The 16,839-nt window shown below is 50.0% G+C and overlaps 1 protein-coding gene across 6 annotated transcripts in view; it reads left to right on the forward strand.

Annotated features, from left to right (window-relative positions):
- The first annotated feature begins 1,138 nt into the window (after positions 1–1,138).
- The window catches only part of DNAH1 (dynein axonemal heavy chain 1), an 88,362-nt gene continuing 72,661 nt past the window's right edge, over positions 1,139–16,839 (forward strand). The window contains exons 1-2 of one of the 6 annotated variants that reach the window (XM_027700367.1): positions 1,139–1,144; positions 15,745–15,814. The gene's annotated coding sequence lies outside the window, so the exon portion shown is untranslated. Of the gene's footprint in view, positions 1,145–15,360; positions 15,381–15,725; positions 15,815–15,958; positions 16,039–16,839 lie in introns of those variants that run through there. The other 5 variants (XM_027700368.1, XM_027700370.1, XM_027700372.1 and 2 more) reach the window with 5 other exon arrangements.

Genomic DNA, 16,839 nt, shown 5'->3' on the forward strand with positions numbered 1-16,839 from the left:
GAAGGTGTTGCTGCTCTCCCAGTGGACTGGCACGAGGAAAGCAAACTGGCTGTCCTCAGCATTTGATATAGGGCTTTCCACAAACACCAGCTAATGGGAATTCCTCAGTGGTGTCCCTGGGAGCTTCAATATTGGATGTCAAGGCAGACTTTTGTCTTCTCAGCAGGCAGTTGGACCTGATGTGCTTAACTCTTTCCAGCCTGAACCAGAAGGTAAGGGACTGAGCAAAGCAGGGTCTCAGAGTGGGCTCCACCTCCCTGCTGTGCTTGGCTGCTCCATGCCCTGGCCTCAGCTGCACAGCACTCCTGCTCCTGCAAACTCAGTGCACATCCAGCTTTGTTTTATTGTCAAGGCGCCTCGGAGGACAGGAGTCCAGGAGGATTATTGAATGCCTTGCAGCTTGGAGCTGGCAGGCACACGGGGCACGCTGAAGGGTTTTGTTTGTGCCTGGTGAGAGCAGCTGTGGGCAGGAGTGGGTGAGTGGGGAAGTTACCAAAAGAGAAATAAGGAAACAAAAGGCACGTTGGGGCAGGAGGGGTATGTTTGCATGGGGGAGGGCAGGAATTTCTTTTCTTTGTCGGAAAGTCTAAAGTGCCTTTCTTTAGTGCCTCGGTCCCTGCATGGGGCCTTGGTCAATAACATTCCTCCCTCACCCTGCGGAAGGAGACGGGCCAGGCAAGACACGGCTGAATGAAATTCCTCTCACCTCACCCCGTAAACATCCCAAGAGTCTGGCCCCATTATGGCTGGGTACAAAAGTCTGGGTCCGAGGCCAAACAAAAGGATGGGGAAGAAAGTGCAGGTTGCCAGGGCAACGCTGTCCAGGCCGCCTGGTTTTATCAGCAAGGGGCCTGGGTTTTCTGCCTGAGTTACGGGAATCTGAGGCAATTTATTTCCACCGCAAGACAGAGGCTTTAGAGGGCAGCATGGTGAGGCTCCGGCTTCGCTTTTGGTGTTCACAGCAGGGCAGGTGAGGTGGGACAACTGGCACAGTCTCTGGGGAAGCCGGGTACCCAGACAGTCAGCAGCACCTCGGGTGGCACAGGGAGCAAAGTGAAGCCCAGGGCATCTCTGCAAAGGTTAACACAGGGTGGTGACCCTCTGGTGGGTCTGTCCAACTTGTTACTTACAGGACGTGGGCTCTGTTCCAGCCTCCTCTGCAACATAAGGAGTCCACTCATCCCTCTGTTCAGAGTCCATTCATCTCCCTTCACTGAGGGTGGATTTACCACTTTCTCCCTGCTTGGGGATCTCAGTGCTTTGTCAGGTTGGATTAAATTGGGGAAAACTGTTTTTCAGTAGCTTGACAGAGAGCGTTTTACAATTTAATGCAGATACGCTTTGTTATTTTCTTTCCAGATGAAGGTTGGTGACTTCTAGGTCTAGTGCTATCTGCACTAGAGAGCATCAAACTTGCCTCTGACAGGCCTGGATTGCAGTGGGAACATCTGGAACCCAGTGCCTAAAGGGTCAGAAGAAGTGGCACTGCCAGGTCCCCCCAGCATGGCATTTAGCAATGCTAATGCAAAACACTAAAGCTCCCTGAGCCACTGAGGACAGGGTCTGGGATGTGTTGGCCTCACATCGACAAGGAGGATTTCAGCTATGGCAAATTCAGTTCCAACTAGATGAACGTCCTTCCCTACCAGTTTTGGAGACAAGAGAGAGGGTACTCTAGGGACCTGGAAGCAGCAAGGACAACATGGCAAGCTGAGCTGAGATAGATCTTACAAAGGGTGTTATGACACCGGGGAGAATATCATTCAGGCATCCACTCAACATAGTGGCTCTACTGAGTGGCAAAGATGTTCCTGATGTGGCCCCTGGCCAGCCTGAAGGAGATGATAATGCTGGGTGTAGGGTCAACGTGTAACACAGAGAATGATAGAATGAAGCCTGAATGGTATAACAAGATAAGAGACAAAAGTCTCTTTTGATGTGCTGCAGCCAGGACAAGCAGGTATTTGTGGTTTCCAAACAAACTCATATGCCAAAATGCAGGTGTGATGGCACCATTTCCAGAGGCAGAACCTCTCACAGAAGAGAAAGAACCACACTGAATATTGTGAATGTAATACCCATTCCTCATTTGTCTCATGTTTTTTGCTGTGGGGCTTGGGGAGTTTGCAGGATGGGTCAGTAGCATGCTGAGACCTGGAAGAAAACGTGCAGGCCAGCATGGTTAAACGGCTGGAGCAGAACCAGCTCGGCATGCCATGGAAAGCATTCGGCCGAGACAACCTGCTCATCTCAATTCATCTAGACAAATTTCTAGACAAATGCAGCAAGCTGTGCTCAATGGAGTGACAGGGAAATTACTAATTAAACTGGAGACGATGGGATTAGTGGAAGAAGCAGAAGTCGGGTAGAGAAGCTGTGCCTCTGGACAGAGGCAGTAGCAGGCTAGACAGAGTTCACCACTGGAGTTTCTCTGGAATCGATCCTGGGATTGATCTTGTTTATTCTCTCCATGAATGATGTTGTCATAAGAAGTGGAAGCGCTTAGGTTAAGCCAGCTGATGACGCAGAAGGGGGAGGCATTGTGAATGCAGAAGAGACGGGAGATCAAACAGAAAGCAGCAGACAACCTTGAGCACGGAGACACAGGAACGAGTTGAAATTCAAGAGCACGAAATGCAAGACTAATCACAGGGTTGGGGCTTTTTGTGCCAGACAGGGAGTGTGTCAGTTGGACATGACTGAGGAGGAGGTGAACTTCGTTGTAGCAGTCATGGGTGATTATGAACCACCAATGAGCTAAAGGCACAAAAAGGCGAACAAGACCCGAGGGGCTTGGGATATTGCCAGTAGAAGCAGGAAATTATTAATAGCATTTGCAAAGTACTGACAAGACCTCATCTAGCATTGGGTAGGAGTCCTGGACAGGTAGGCTGAATTCACACCAGAAACAGTGCAGAAAAATTCTCAGAATATGATCAAGAGACTGGAGATCCTGTTTCACAAGTAAAACAAAGGCTGGAAGGAGTTATCTTCTCCATTGGTTTGCCAGTGATACCCAAGCACACCAGAAAAGCTCAGTAATTAGAAAGCAAGGATCTTGACAACCCCAGAGACCCTGTGTCCCTGTGTTTCCAGCCCTGAAACCACCTGAGCTCTTGCCCTCCACAGGACCTCTTTCACAGAGTGACCGCTTGCATCCTGCTCCTTCCCCCTCCCTGCCTTCGTGCCTGGAAACTGATCCCCACTTCAACTTTAAATAGGGAAAAAGAAAAGGAAAGCCAGTAGACTGGGTCTTTTGTACAGCAAAGAAGATTAGGGGCCTCCCAGGGACTTGCAGCTTGTAAGAGGGAAGGGCTGGGAGATGGAGGGAGGTAGGGGGGAGGCTCTGCTCTCCTCCACAGCTGGTGAAACTCAGACCTGCCTTTGGTCTGCTCCTTACAAAATCCTTTTCTGTCCACCTTCCTTCCTTTTTTCCCCCCCAGCTTGACACTGTGGATCAGCATTTGGGGGACTAGGATTTTTTCAGTTCCTGCAATGGATTTAATTCCTGAAACGTGTGTCCTATTCCCCGCTGCCATGCTGAATCAGGAAAGCATTCACCCAAACAAAAGCCAAATCCCCCTCCTGGGGGCAATCAGGAAAAGGGGTCCCTGCAGTGGTCTCTGGTTTGAAGACAAAAGGTTCCTTGGACTATAGACAAGCGGGTTAGTGCCGCCATGGATTATGGAAACAGCTGTGGACAGCAAGGATTAGCCACCACCTGTGTGATGAAGGCTACGTGTCTCCAGTCCCAGGGCCAAGAGAACACATGGCAGATGCTTTGTGCTACCTGTCTGCCTGATCTTGACTCCAAAGGTGTTGCCTTTACTTTCAACTTGCCCCACCAAATGCAAAGTGCCTAGGCTAGGATGAGCCAGACTTGCCTAGACCCAGGTTTGGACAATCTTAGCCTCTTTTCATTTGAAATGACTGACCCCTTCACTCCTACTGAGAGAGCCCAACCTCTCTTTGGTTCTGGGCTGTAGGAAATGACTTGGTGGTGGTGAGCACACTTAGGCAATGCAGTGCCTGGGTATGGGGTGAGCACAGACCCTGCCACTGCCACCCGGGCACGGAGCTGCTCTTCATTCAACAGCTCGGTCTGCCATGGGGTGCTGGTTTTTTTAAAGCCCCCTGATTGAAGGGAAGCTGCTGCACCTTTTTAAGTGCTCTGTAACGTGGTATGTCCGTGCAGCATCCCATCCCTTTAGCTCTTCTGGGCTCAAGCCGTGTCCTCTGTAAAACAGCCATAGCGCAGACCCATCCTCTGGCAGGGGAGTTGCAAAGCTAAAATCATTAACAGTTTCGAAGCATTCAGCTATTTTAGTGAACTCAATTGAAAAGCTTTTTAGGAGACTAATAATCTTAGCTCCCTAGCAGAGATTGAATAATGTGCACTAAATCCTGCCTCAGGCTTCATGCACTGAACAACACGGTAGAAAAGTCCTGGGAGACTTTTTGCTAACTGTGCAATGCTGGTCCTGTGTGTGGGATGAAAAAGGGTCCTCTGGAAAACAGCTCAACTCTGGAATTAGCATTAAATCTGCTGCAACCAGATTGGTTTGGGCAATATCATGTGTATTATGCGTGTTTTGTGCTATAATAGTCAGCAATATGGTCCTTTTTGTCAGAGTTTTTGGGTTAAACTTTAACCAAAAAACTTTACCATGAGGGTCATTGAACACTGGAACTGGCTACCCAGGGAAGTTGTGGGGTCTCCATCCTTGGAGATACTCCAAATCTGATGAGATGTGGTGCCAATCAACCTGCTCGAGCCGACTCTTCTTTGAGCCAGGTGATTGGACTACATGGTCTCCACAGGCTCCTGCCAACTTCAACTGTTCTATGTTTTTTAATTACCTGTGGAAGATGGCAGAGTAAATATATGCATATAGTTCCTCCAAACTTAACAAGTAGGTGCCCTATAGAGAAAACCCAGTGAAAATAATTAAGTTGGGCAAAAATCTAAACTACTGAAGAATTGGTCTTACAGTGGCAAATGTTGAGCAGCCCTAACTGATACTCCTGACCCTGCTGACGGTGGGGTTGTCTCTCCTGTTTTAATTATCTTCTGCAAGCTCTAAGGCTGCTTCAAGTGTTTGGAGCTGCTATCTGCTATAACAAGATTGGCACAGCAACAGAAGCTTGAATTTTGACTGGAGATGTTAAGAAACTAGGTTTTCTAATGCTTTTTCAGAATATCTTAATTGGGTTTTATTAATAATATTGGGTCAGACTGAAGACACCTCCCATTGGCAACCACAGGTGGGTGTTTGGAGGAGAAATGGGGTGTGACCCTTCCCTCATGCTCCTGACTATCAGCAGTTTAGGATGCCACTGGGTTGGGAGAGGATGCTTTAGCCCCTAATTTTCAGGGCATGAGGTTTGACAGGGGAAATGACCATTCAGATGCAACAGCACTGAGCCTGCAATCCCTTGAGCTGAGGGCAAGGAGACACCCTGCTACCCACAGAGCATGAAAAGCCTCTCCTCTCTGCTTCTTCTATTCAGCCAAGAGAAAAAGACAGTGGTGGTGGCCTGAATTATGGCACTTGTGAGTTTTTCCTGATACTGACAATAATGAGGGGCAGCATTAGTTTCCAGGCAACTGATTTTGTGTCTTTCCAAGGGCCTCTGGCAGTGGGGTTTCTCACTGAGGACCCTGTTTTCTTCCCTTCCCTGTGTAAGCATAACACTTTGACCTAAATTGCACAAACTTCACTCTCCTGGTTGCAGGTTTTTTGCTGTGCCTTGCCTTTGATTTTCAGATCCTTGCAATTCTTTTTTGAAATATCAGCCAACATGGGCTCTCCTTATGGAAATCCCCAAAGCAGGTGGATCTATGGGGGCAGAAACACAAAGTGAGGGTAGCAGAGGTTAAAGACTGAGCTGGTGGGACTGGAAGAAGATACAGTAGTAAGGTACAGCCCCAGAGAAGGGCATGTGAACTTGGTGCTTCTTGTAATCTGGAGTGATAAGACTAAAGGAGAAAGACTGGGAAACTGGGGTCAGCACACAGCTTTGACAGACCTTCATGCCTACAAACCTACAAAGCCACTCAAAACAGATTTGTCTGAATTTAACCAAGTCCTCATCTCTGATTGTGGTGCTAGTGCACCCACGATGCTGCTAAATGCCACAGCATATTCCCTGCTAAACCCAGGGTTATTAAAGAGGAATAAAGCTAAAATACCAGTCTTTACCAGATAAAGCTGACTAAAGCTGGGTATTTGCAGGAACAAAGGAAATTAAGTTCTCCAGACCACATTGTAGAAGTGACCCCAAAAGTTCTGTGGCCCAAAACCATGTAGAACTGTAAATATGGTTCTTTTAGCCATAGAGATTTGACTTTTTAGAACTAGAATGGTGAGCTTTTTTTTTCATGGAACTTTACTTTCAGTCTTTTAAAATAGGAAATTGTAGAAGAGAACTTACAGGCTTCTAGGAACATCAAGGATCAACTGTTTCCTAACAGAAGGCAAGCCAGGAGCCAAAGATGACCCCAGTAAAGACACTGCCCTTACCAGTCAGGGACCTCTTGTGTAACACTTGCATCCTGGGAAGAGGGGGAACTGGAGCTGGGAATCAGAATGTTCAGATCAACCCCAGGGAAGCAGCAACCACACCACTTCATACAATATGAAATGAGATCTAACAGGGAAGAGGAGAGGGAAGGTGGAGGGGGATCCATTATTCATGAAGGCAACAGTAGTACAACAGAGCTTCCACAGACCCACGCAGCGTCGGATAAGGTTACTGCAGAAACAAGGGGTGGTAATGGTATGCCAAAGCTCTGCTTCTTGGGCGCAGGAAGCAGAGAGGCATTGAGTCCTTCCTTTTCCCTTCTTTTCCCTTCCCTTCCTGACAGATAACACTCTCCTGGGGCATAAGACAGCAGAAATAAGCTTCCTTGGAAAGCTCTACTTGTGGTCCTTTGAGGAAGCTTTGAGAAGTTAGAAGCCCACAGAGCAGACCCCAGAGGGATGGCAGACAAGTGAGATCAAGGTTCTCTGCCTCTCACCAAGGTTGATCCTGATTTCCTCGATAGGTAAACCTATCAGGGCTTGGCACTTGTCTCAAATGACAGCACGTGTTTGCCATGGCTCTGCAGTTTCTACAAAACAATGATTTCTTTTCTTCTCTCCCCCCCACCCTCCTCCCCTTGTTTTCTGCTTTCTCTCTTTGTTCCCCTTGCAACCATAGGCACTGGATCCTGTCTGGCAGGTTGGCTACAGGACACCATTTACAGCTGGATGGGTGAGCAGGTACCTGTGCAGTGCTGACTGTTAACAACATGGAGAACATATACCAGCAGCTGTCCTGGGGAATTAAGCATCCCTGGCTGTTTGGACAGGAAACCAGGCTCTGGCTTTGCACTACTTGGCTTGGGAGCATCCTGAGAGTATGCCAGAGTATTTGTTAGAAAGAGGGAGAGCCACAGGGCTGGATCAATTTGCAGAGGAAGGGCTGTAGCCTTTATAGCTTGTTTCCCCTGCAGTGGCATCACCTGCAGTGGTTTCTTTACCAGGGCTATTTATATTGTGCATGATGGGCTGGCTCTAGCTCCTCTTCCAGGCAATGGTGGTGGCTGTTACCTGCATCACTGTTACTTCTAGAACTCAATCAGGCCCGTGGGGCAAGAAATGGGATTGCTTCCTGGGCACTTGGTGGTGTGTATATACAACACAGGTGTTGGGTAGGACAAACAGTGAGGCATTTTGCTTAAACTGTTATCTTCCCACTCACCTTTTGGGTGATGTGTAGGGAAGAGGCAATGGAGAGAGGATTATCTATTAAAAACACAATCAGATGCTGAATGTGAATATGGACTATGGGCTATGATCCAGGGGGAAAATATCCACCATGCACTGCAATGCTTTTGTTTTGCCTTGAATAGAATCAGACCTGAAACACTGGAGGTGGTAGAAAATTAAGTATTTCCTACCCTGGGCAGCTTGTGCAAGGCAGAAATGTGTGCAGGCACGTGAAGCAATGATCCCTCCACTCAGTAGGTGAGGAGGCAGCAGCAGCTGTAAGCTCAGGCCAGCAGTGTGGTGGGCCTGGGACTGTGACCACACTCATAGGGGCCACTTTGATGGACTAGAGTGTGGGCTGAATCAGGCCCTTGTGCCAAAAGAACTCTTCCTCAGCTCAGGAAGGTTTTGCAGGATCAGACCTGATGGTGCTGCAGGAGGTGCTGACACCAAATCAGTGCATGTCATCATCAGGTTGTGCCTGGAGGGATGTATGGGTTGAGCATGCTGGCTTGGATCATGTCCCATGCATAGTACTAGGACTGCCAGGCACTGCAGCCAGAACACTCAGTGCTCACCTGGAATACATTGCACGATATAATTAGAAACTAGGTTCTTTATTTCTTCATTGTTTTTAATTACATTCAGCTTTTCTGATATTTCTGCCGGTGGTCGGCCACATGGTTTTGCAAAAAAAAAAAAAGCTGCCACCCAGCAGCATGTGGGCCCTGTGTCTGCCTGTGAGCCAGGTCCCATCTGGCTGTAATTACTAGCTTCACATCAGCAGAAGAGTGTAATATTTAAACACAAATGTTTGATGTTTGCATAGCAAACCTCAGGATGGAAAGCTCTTGATAATCAGCCTGCAGGGAGGAGGTGGGCTTGCTGCAGGTGAGCACTGAGATGTGTGGGTTGTAGCAAGACTTTGTGGGGCTTTATGGGGATAGAGTGAAGAGCAACACTGAGTCCAGGAGCCCTTCATGCCTTGCTCTGGGTAGAAGCTCCACACAGCTCCTCATTTCTTGCTTAGGCAGAGGAGCTCCATCCGTGGGCTACGAGCCATGCAGAGTGGTGTGGTGCAAGGTAGCTGACTCTGGTAGGGATCTCCCATCTCCTCTCTTTCAGGACATGGTCTTGAAAGCTTGCAAGATGGTAGAAGAGCTCCTGAAATCAGCACAGCTCCTTGCCCAGCATAGTAGCCACAAGGATGGATAACAATGCCTGTTAGGTCTCAGCAGCTCAGGGAGCAGCTATGCCTGGAGAGCAGTGCGGGCTCTGGCATGTTCCTTGAGTTCCCAAGGTCACAGAAACATGGACAATCTATTGCACTGGCCCCTAAAAGATAAGATTGAGACCACAGCAGGCATTAGTTACTACAGGTTGAATCTTATCTCCACCAGAGAAGGTGTTTGATGGTGAGCCCTTCCAAAGGGCTTTCTCCTGCTCACAGTGGATCCAGTCTGATAACTCTTGTGTACGAGACTTTGCATCTCTGTCCTTCCATCCCGTTCCTTTGGGGAAGGAAACCAACAAACTAGGATGTCACCCTGCTCCAGTTGGGATGACAAGTGAGAAAACAGCTTTATCAGCTCCCAGGCACCTCTGGAAGGTGACAGACACATGTGCTGCCTGCAGCATCTTTCATTTAGCATTAAAGTCCAAGGACAACCAGGCACACCCAGCCAAATGACAGTCTTGGATCTGCTCATCCCTGTGCCACCTTCTGTAGGGTAAACAGCACCCTTGGTTTGCTCCTGATGGGGAAGAAACAGCTTGCCTGGAGATGGCTTTCATTCATGATGCCATCATGGGACTAGTGGCTGGCTCCTCCTGAGCTTGTCCAGCCAGGGCTCAACCTGTCACAACTTGTCATTTTATATGTGCAGGAAACTAGAGCCTGGGATAACAGGATAATAATAACAGGATAACAAATGCCTCCTTGGTGTCTCAGGGGGTTTGGGGACCTATTCTCTGCAGCTTGCGCACCCAAGGCGAGCCAGCCCCACTGTCGTCATCGCCTCCGTGCAGCATTGCTCATCTCGACAAACTTTAAAGCTGCATCCTGACAGATCAAAATAAATCAATCAATAAATAAATCGTCCGTCTCGTCTACTGGATTCTGCAGTTTATTTCCTCGGTGCTGATGAAAAATAGTTGGATGCTTAGTAGCTTCATGAGACTAATTATGATAAACGGCCCCATCGCTGCTAATATCCGGACATTAATTCCCAGATGGAGCTGCAGAAAATGTCAGGGAATGGAAATGTCAGCTCTCTAAAAGGACCTGGCAGGTATTGAAGTGGGGACTGGAGCATCAGCAGAGGAGGAGTAGGGGGAGATCTGGGAATTAGCAGGATGTCGGTACACATTTGGAAGCTATAATTCTTCTCACTTGACTGCTCAGTTTCTCCCAGCAATGCCACAACCATGGCTTCCTTCAGATTTTGCCTGCTCTGAGCTCTGCTCCCAGCACTGAGGCAAACGATTGGCACTCCTTAAGTGGGTGACACTTCCTTTGGGCAGAAGAGACTCAACCTTAAGCTTCAGGAATCTCCTCTCCACTGAGATCCCCAGAAATGTTGCCCTGCTCTGCAGGATGGACACACCAGTAGTTCCCCTTACACTGTATGTGGGGCAGGCAGGCTGACAGGCAACAAAAGGTCACCCCCAAACTCTGCTTCCATTCTCCTCTGGGTTTCACATCCGTATTAATATTTATATTGCTACAATTATCAGTTATATACAAAAATCTGATGGAAAACAGCAAAAAAAAGCCCAAAACAAAAAACTTGTTTGGGTTTTTGTGGGTTTTGTTTGTGTTCTCTTGGGTTGTTCATTTGTTTTTGTTTAGATGGGGGTGTGTTTGTTTGGTTTTGGTGGGGGGGTTTGTTTGGGTTTTGTTGTTGTTGTTGTTGCTTTCCACCAAAAGTTTTCATTAGTTTCAGAGGGCTATTTATGGAGAATATTCCCAGCCAAGTGAGAAAGTACTTCAAGAGTAGATGGACCAGTCAGATAAATGATATGAACGTCCAACTACAGACAGCACTGTGCCAATGACGGTAGGAAGTCAGGCTGGCATCTGGTGCAATAAATCAGCTGATGAACAAGTTCAAGAAAGTATGTTTTGAAGCCATTCTAAATCCAAAAATGTTACTTTGTACTCTCGTGGTGCAAAGAAGTGCATTGGTTGTGCTTCTCTGTTCAGCCCATTGGCTCAGGCCCTGCTCTGTTCACCTGTTGAAACGGTGTTCAGGTGAGGTACATGCTTTTTGGTACATGCTTTCCAGTGGAAAAAATCTGAACAGATTGGGGATTCCTTGATCAGATGCCAGTTGGTTGAGAGAAAGGCTTTTCACAGGAGTCTGTTACTGTTTGTCAGCAAAGGCTGGAATTTTTGCTCAAAGCTAGATGATTTTGATGCTTACCTGCTGAGAGCAGATATAACATTGAGCCTGACGGGTCTGGTCTAGACCACAGACAAAGAACCAGAACTCTCCACACTTCCCAGCAAGTGCCCTCATGGTAGGGAGCAAAGATGTGTCTATCTCTCATGAAAAGCTTGATGTTCCTCTGGAAGCTTCAGGGAAAATTTCTAGCCTTTCTAAAAGCAGTAAAGTTGCAAGGAAATGCCTGTACCATATTTGCTGGAGGAGCAAGTCCCAGTCTCCTGTGTATGTTCTGACAGATGATCTGTCATCTGGGGCTGCAGGAAATCTGCCCATTGATCTGGTTGGGGCTTCTGAGGAATTTGAGGGTCTAACCCCAGCGGATTTGGAAGCCAGAGGGATACTTGAGAGTACCTCTGCCAATAATATGCTCTGAAATGAAGGGACCTATAAAGTACATATAGGCTCTTCTTGGAAAAATCTCCCAGATTACTGCTGGCTGACAAGCTCTTTCTACCTGCAGCCCCATGGAGAAGATGGCAGCACTGTGTTTGAGGCAGTTCTGGCCAATTCAGCTGAACCAGTTGTGCAAAAATGGTTTCTGCAAGCTTCCCTGCCCACCACTGCTGAGACCTCACCATTGAGGCTTATTTAGCTTCTCAATCACCACTGCTCCCTGCGTGCTCAGGCTTGGCCCTGGTAATCCTCACTGTCATCTCCCTGCTTCCAGACAGCCCCATGTTTTTGCATGCCTTCCTTGAGGAAGTAGCCTCTGCCTGAAAATTCCCTGGGGAAGCCTTCTGGCTGGGTTAATGGTGTGATCCCCAGTGTGAGAGAACACACCCCTCGGAGATGATGTGCAGTGGCACAGTGGTGGAAGTGAGAGATAAAGTTGGCTAACAAGAGTGTCACCATCCGAATCAAAGGCTCATTTGCTTTTTGAAGCTTCAGTGAAAACTGGCTGGAAAGTAGAGAACTTTCAGCTGACTGCTAAAAACTGCTCCCTGGTCCCAGTCTGCCTGAATTCAGGGTTAACAGCCTTGCATTGAGAGAGCTGTTGAAAGCAGCAGGAATATAAAGAGAACCTGGCTTGATATTGCCTTCCCAGAATCAACCTGCCCCTTCAGGAGATGTGCTCAGGAAACAAGAATCCAGACCTTGTCCTGATTCTCCCTGGTTTATGACTTTTTCATGGCTTTGTGTCTTTGGCATTCAATCTGAGGACTTTCTGTCAAATGTACTGTTAGCATTGTCAACATGGGCTGTTTTACTCTAGATTAATGCTGTATCTTGTGTGTGGGAACACATGTAGGTGTGGAGACAGAGAAATCTAGGGCCTTATTCTCCAGTGGCCTTGTGTTTTGAGGATCATTTACACTTTCAGCAAAATGTGTGTGGGGTGGGTATGGAAACACTGCTAAATCTGAAGGGGCCTGCCACCCACGGTAGGGGGTAGGTGCAAGTGATGAAACAAAACAACCAGTACATCATCTCTGAGGTCCACAGAAGTGGAGATTTTTGATATTTTATTATTCATCCCATAACTAAGGGAAGGCTGTTCTCTGTCGAAGTGAGTTTGGTGTGATATCCAGTCCTGGCAATGGTGTGTTCTGAGCTATTGGCTTGGAATAGATGCATGAGTGTCAAAGGAGTGAAAGTGGAGGTCAGGAAAAGTGGCTCCAACAGCTCACAGACCATGTAAGAGAGAAGCTGGGATCTTCAGCCAGGAAAGAGCCTCAGAGGCAAAATAAACCATTAGCACATTTCACATATTTCTCCTTCCCAGTGTCAGCTCACATCCTAACAACTGTTGAAACTGGCTTGATTCTTGTGTCTGGTAGCTGAGAGGGATGAGAGCTCTCTCCCTTCCTATGAGTTCAGACTCTGCTAAACCCTGCTCATGCTTTCATGCCAGTGGTGTGGCTGTCTGGACAGGGAGAGAAGTGTTTCCCTTCTCCCAAATCAGCCTTGCACTAAGGAAAACACTGGGTAAGTCACTGATCAGCCTGTTTCAGCAGGGACTTGGGAACCTCTTCTTGGAGAACTGTTTTCTTGGGAACTCAGCATCATCTGTAATTATGGATGGATCTGTGGCCTCGAAAGAGCCTGTGGTAGGAAAGGAACAGAAAGAACTGTCAGAAGAAAGACAACACTAAACCTTTTGTGCTGACCCTGCTGGGAACAGCATCTCAGCTTGGACTGATATGAGAAGGTGAAAGCACAGACACGCTCAGCTGTGCCAATGACCACCACTGCCACTTTGAACCCGCCCTTTGCAAGTGGGTGGGCATCACGTTCCCCTGCCTGATGTTCCTGGCCTAAAGGAGAACCCATTGAAGCAAGACACAGTGCCAGCACATCCTGCTGCAACACCTGGAGCGAGTCTCTAGGGAACCGAAAGGCCCTTCTGAAGGCAGGTCAGGGAATGAATCTGTCCTGGCAGCACATGGATGGAGAGCAGGTGGCTCACACACCTGTCTGCTTTCTGTTCTGGCCTGGTGGGTTTGTGAAGGCCCAGCCACTCGAATCAGCTCAGCTTTCATCTCCTGACTCGCTGAAGCATTTTGTGGCAAACTTTGAAAGCCTGGTCAAAAAAGAAGCCAAGCTAATCACAGGGACAGCAAGACCTGCTGTGAATCCCAACCTGCTGCAGGGCAGATGAAGCAGGATGGGATGGACAGGTATTTTTCCCATGCAAAGGGCTCCACCATTGTTTCCTTCCAGTCAGAGGAGCCATCTGGGATGCGACTCCAGGGAACTCCAGCAAGAGCTGTAATTATATCAAACATAATTGAGGCAAGCCAGCAGCACTCCTTACTTAAGTAAAGCGATGAGGCCAGTAATATGACAAAGGACCTACACCTGGGAGTTTCTGCAGCATCTGCTGCTTTCAGTGGGGCCAGGAGCAGTTCAACATGGAGTGGAAATCCACCCAGAGACCTCCTTGCTGCATGAGGCTGATCCAGTGAACATCTTGGCAGCAGCTGAGCATTGCTGGGAGGAAGCTTGCTTATCTAGAGAAGCCTGTTTTTCTTCTCTGAGGCTCTGCCTGCCACAGCCTCCACCTTTCTCTGCCCGAACCTCACATCCCCTTACTTGCAAATTTTTGGACGGTACAAATGCCTTTTCCACCCTTGACTCCCAAGCCCTTTGCACCTGGCAGGTGCCCAGGCAGGGAGAGGAGCCAGTGGTCATGTCCTGGGCTCTGCTGCCTCCCCATGGCATGACCCCCATCCTGGTGCCACTTTGCCTGACCCTCTGCCCCCATGCAAGGCCACGCAGGCATCCCTTGGGCCAGCCTGCCTGCTGTGTTATGCTCAGGAAGCCCTGCAGAGCCCTGCTTCTCTGGCTCTGCTTTCTAGGACTTGCACCTCTCCCCAGGTGCAGAGCTGGACAGAAGCAGGACTTACTGTCAGCACTCTGCCAGACTGGACAGGTCTGGGGGGTCTCAAAGGAGCTGTGAAGCAGCCCCTGCCCATCCACCTACCCACAGTTCTCATCCTGCAGAAGCCTCTACTCACCTCCTGCTTCATCCTTTCCTCCTCCTCCTCTGCCCTTTGTACTCCCTCACACTAGATCTCTTACTTTTATGGCTTGGGTTTTTTTGCTTTAAATCTTTTTCTCTCTGCTTTTCCACCTCCTTCCTCTCCCCCAAAATAATCCAAACCTGTTCTCCCTCACTCCCCCGCAGGGCTGGCAGTGCTTGTCCCTTCCCCACCATCTCCTCCCTGGCAGACCAGCTTGTTGGGGCCTTCCCAACAGGACTCAGTGCCACTTTTCCTTCTGTAGGGCATGACATGTTCTCAAGGGCCAGTAGCCCCCCATCCCCACCCAATGTGCCCTCTTAGCTCAAGACTTTTGTGGGTGCATAAGGTTGGTCATAGACAAGCCACAGTGCAGCTCTGCATCAGCAGTCTGCTTGCCTGCAATGGTTTTAGGGATGGGATGGAGGAGGGATCTGCTGGACCTTCCTGGACAGGGGCCGGTGGGGTTGGCAGCCAGCTGGCATGGAAGGTGACACTGGGGCAGCAGGCACCCAGCCCCTCACCGCCCTTGCACAGGGAATGGGGGCTGTCCCCAGTGGCACTCGGTGGCTCCTCGGGGGGTGCCACCTGCACCCTGGGGCTGGCAGTCCTGGAAGGCACGGCTGGGGGTGACCTGGTGGCAGTGCTCCACTGCAGTGGCCTCTGGTGGCAGCTCTGCGGTGGCCCTGGGGTGGTGACTCAGTGGTGATTCTGAGGTAGCAAGGGAGGCACTGTGGTGTCCCCGTGGTGGCAGCTCAGGAACGCCAGTGGCAGCTCGGTGGTGGCGGCTCTGAGTGGCACCGGGGGTTTTGAGGTGTCGGCTGAGGTGGTGGTGGCTCTGAGGTGGCACCGGGGACTTTACGGTGTCGCTGCGGTGGCAGCTGAGGTGATGGTGGCTCTGAGGTGGCACTGGGGGCCCTGCCCGGCCCCGCGCTGGCACCAGCGGGCCGTGGCAGCCGCCGCCCCCCCAGCAGGGCGCTCCCCCCCGGCCCGGGCGTGGTGCTGCCCAGCCCGCGCTGCCCGGCGCCTCCTCCGCACCAGCCCAACGACCCGCGGGGGGTGTGAAGCCGCTGTTTCCAGTCCGAGCCTTGTGCCCGCCCCTTTCTCCCGTGGCAACGAGTCCGGCGTCGGGGCGGACTCGGTCCGGCCGGTGCGTACCGCCCGCAGGCAGGGCCGGGCAGGGCCCCTGCCGCCCCCGGAGCAGGCCCGGGGCTGAAGGCTCCGAGGAGGGCTCGGGGGTCGGAATGGAGCCCTCCGGGTCGGGCCTGGCGGAAGGGAGGGTGCCCCGGGCCGGCGGGCGGGCGGGCGGGCACGCAGGTGTGGGTGGTGAGGGAGCCCCCGCGTGTTTTGAAGGCAGTGGAAACGCCGGGCAGGGTGAGGATTCCTCGGAGCATTGGAAGTGGGGTGTCCCCCGCGGCTGGTGCGCAGGGTGGGCGCTGGGAGCTGCTCCCCTGGCGCTGCCCCGTCTCCACGCGTCGCGCGTTAAACAGCCCCTGGGCGGCTTCTCCCGCACCCCGGGTCGTTTCATGAATGAAACAAACAAGCAGTACTTGGTTCATTTGTGTTGTGCTTCGTAAACGAAACCGACGTAGCTGGAGTCTCGGTCCCGGTGGTTGGCGGGGTGTCTCTCAGCACCCACCACGCCCTTAGCCCCGAAAGGTGCCGTTCGGGCGCTCGGTGTAACGGGCAGCACCGGTCCTGCCGTCCGTCCTGCCGCTCCCCCTCCCCGTGCCCTCCCGTTCGGCTGGTTGGTTATGTGGTGCTTTCCCGTGGAGAAAAGAATGCATTTAAAAACCCAAAGGAAAATCAATTTTAAAACCCTGCAAATTGTTGGAGGGAATGGGCTGCTATAAAACTCGAAATTACTTTCGGCTCTCTTTTTAGAGTAGAAGGGATTTGAAGTGCGGGATGATCTTTAAAGCAGTTTGTTGAGGGTGCATCACCTTGTTGGAGCTTATATTGTATGGCTTAAATTATAGGAAAAAGGAATTTCTACTTGTTGGTGTCCAGATGGTGTAGTAGCTGGGGTTCTGGCTATCCACAGATAAATAGATTTCAGATAAATACTAGATTTCAATCTGCGGTTTTGCTTAGGGGTTAGATGATATTTAAACTACTATTCTCTTTTTCTGTTGCAATTTTTAGCCATTTTGAACCTTATTTGAAAGAAAAGAG

This window comes from Neopelma chrysocephalum, unplaced genomic scaffold (genome assembly GCF_003984885.1).
Source record: "Neopelma chrysocephalum unplaced genomic scaffold, ASM398488v2 Primary Assembly neopelma1_147, whole genome shotgun sequence".
In the NCBI taxonomy this organism is placed as follows: Eukaryota; Metazoa; Chordata; class Aves; order Passeriformes; family Pipridae; genus Neopelma; species Neopelma chrysocephalum.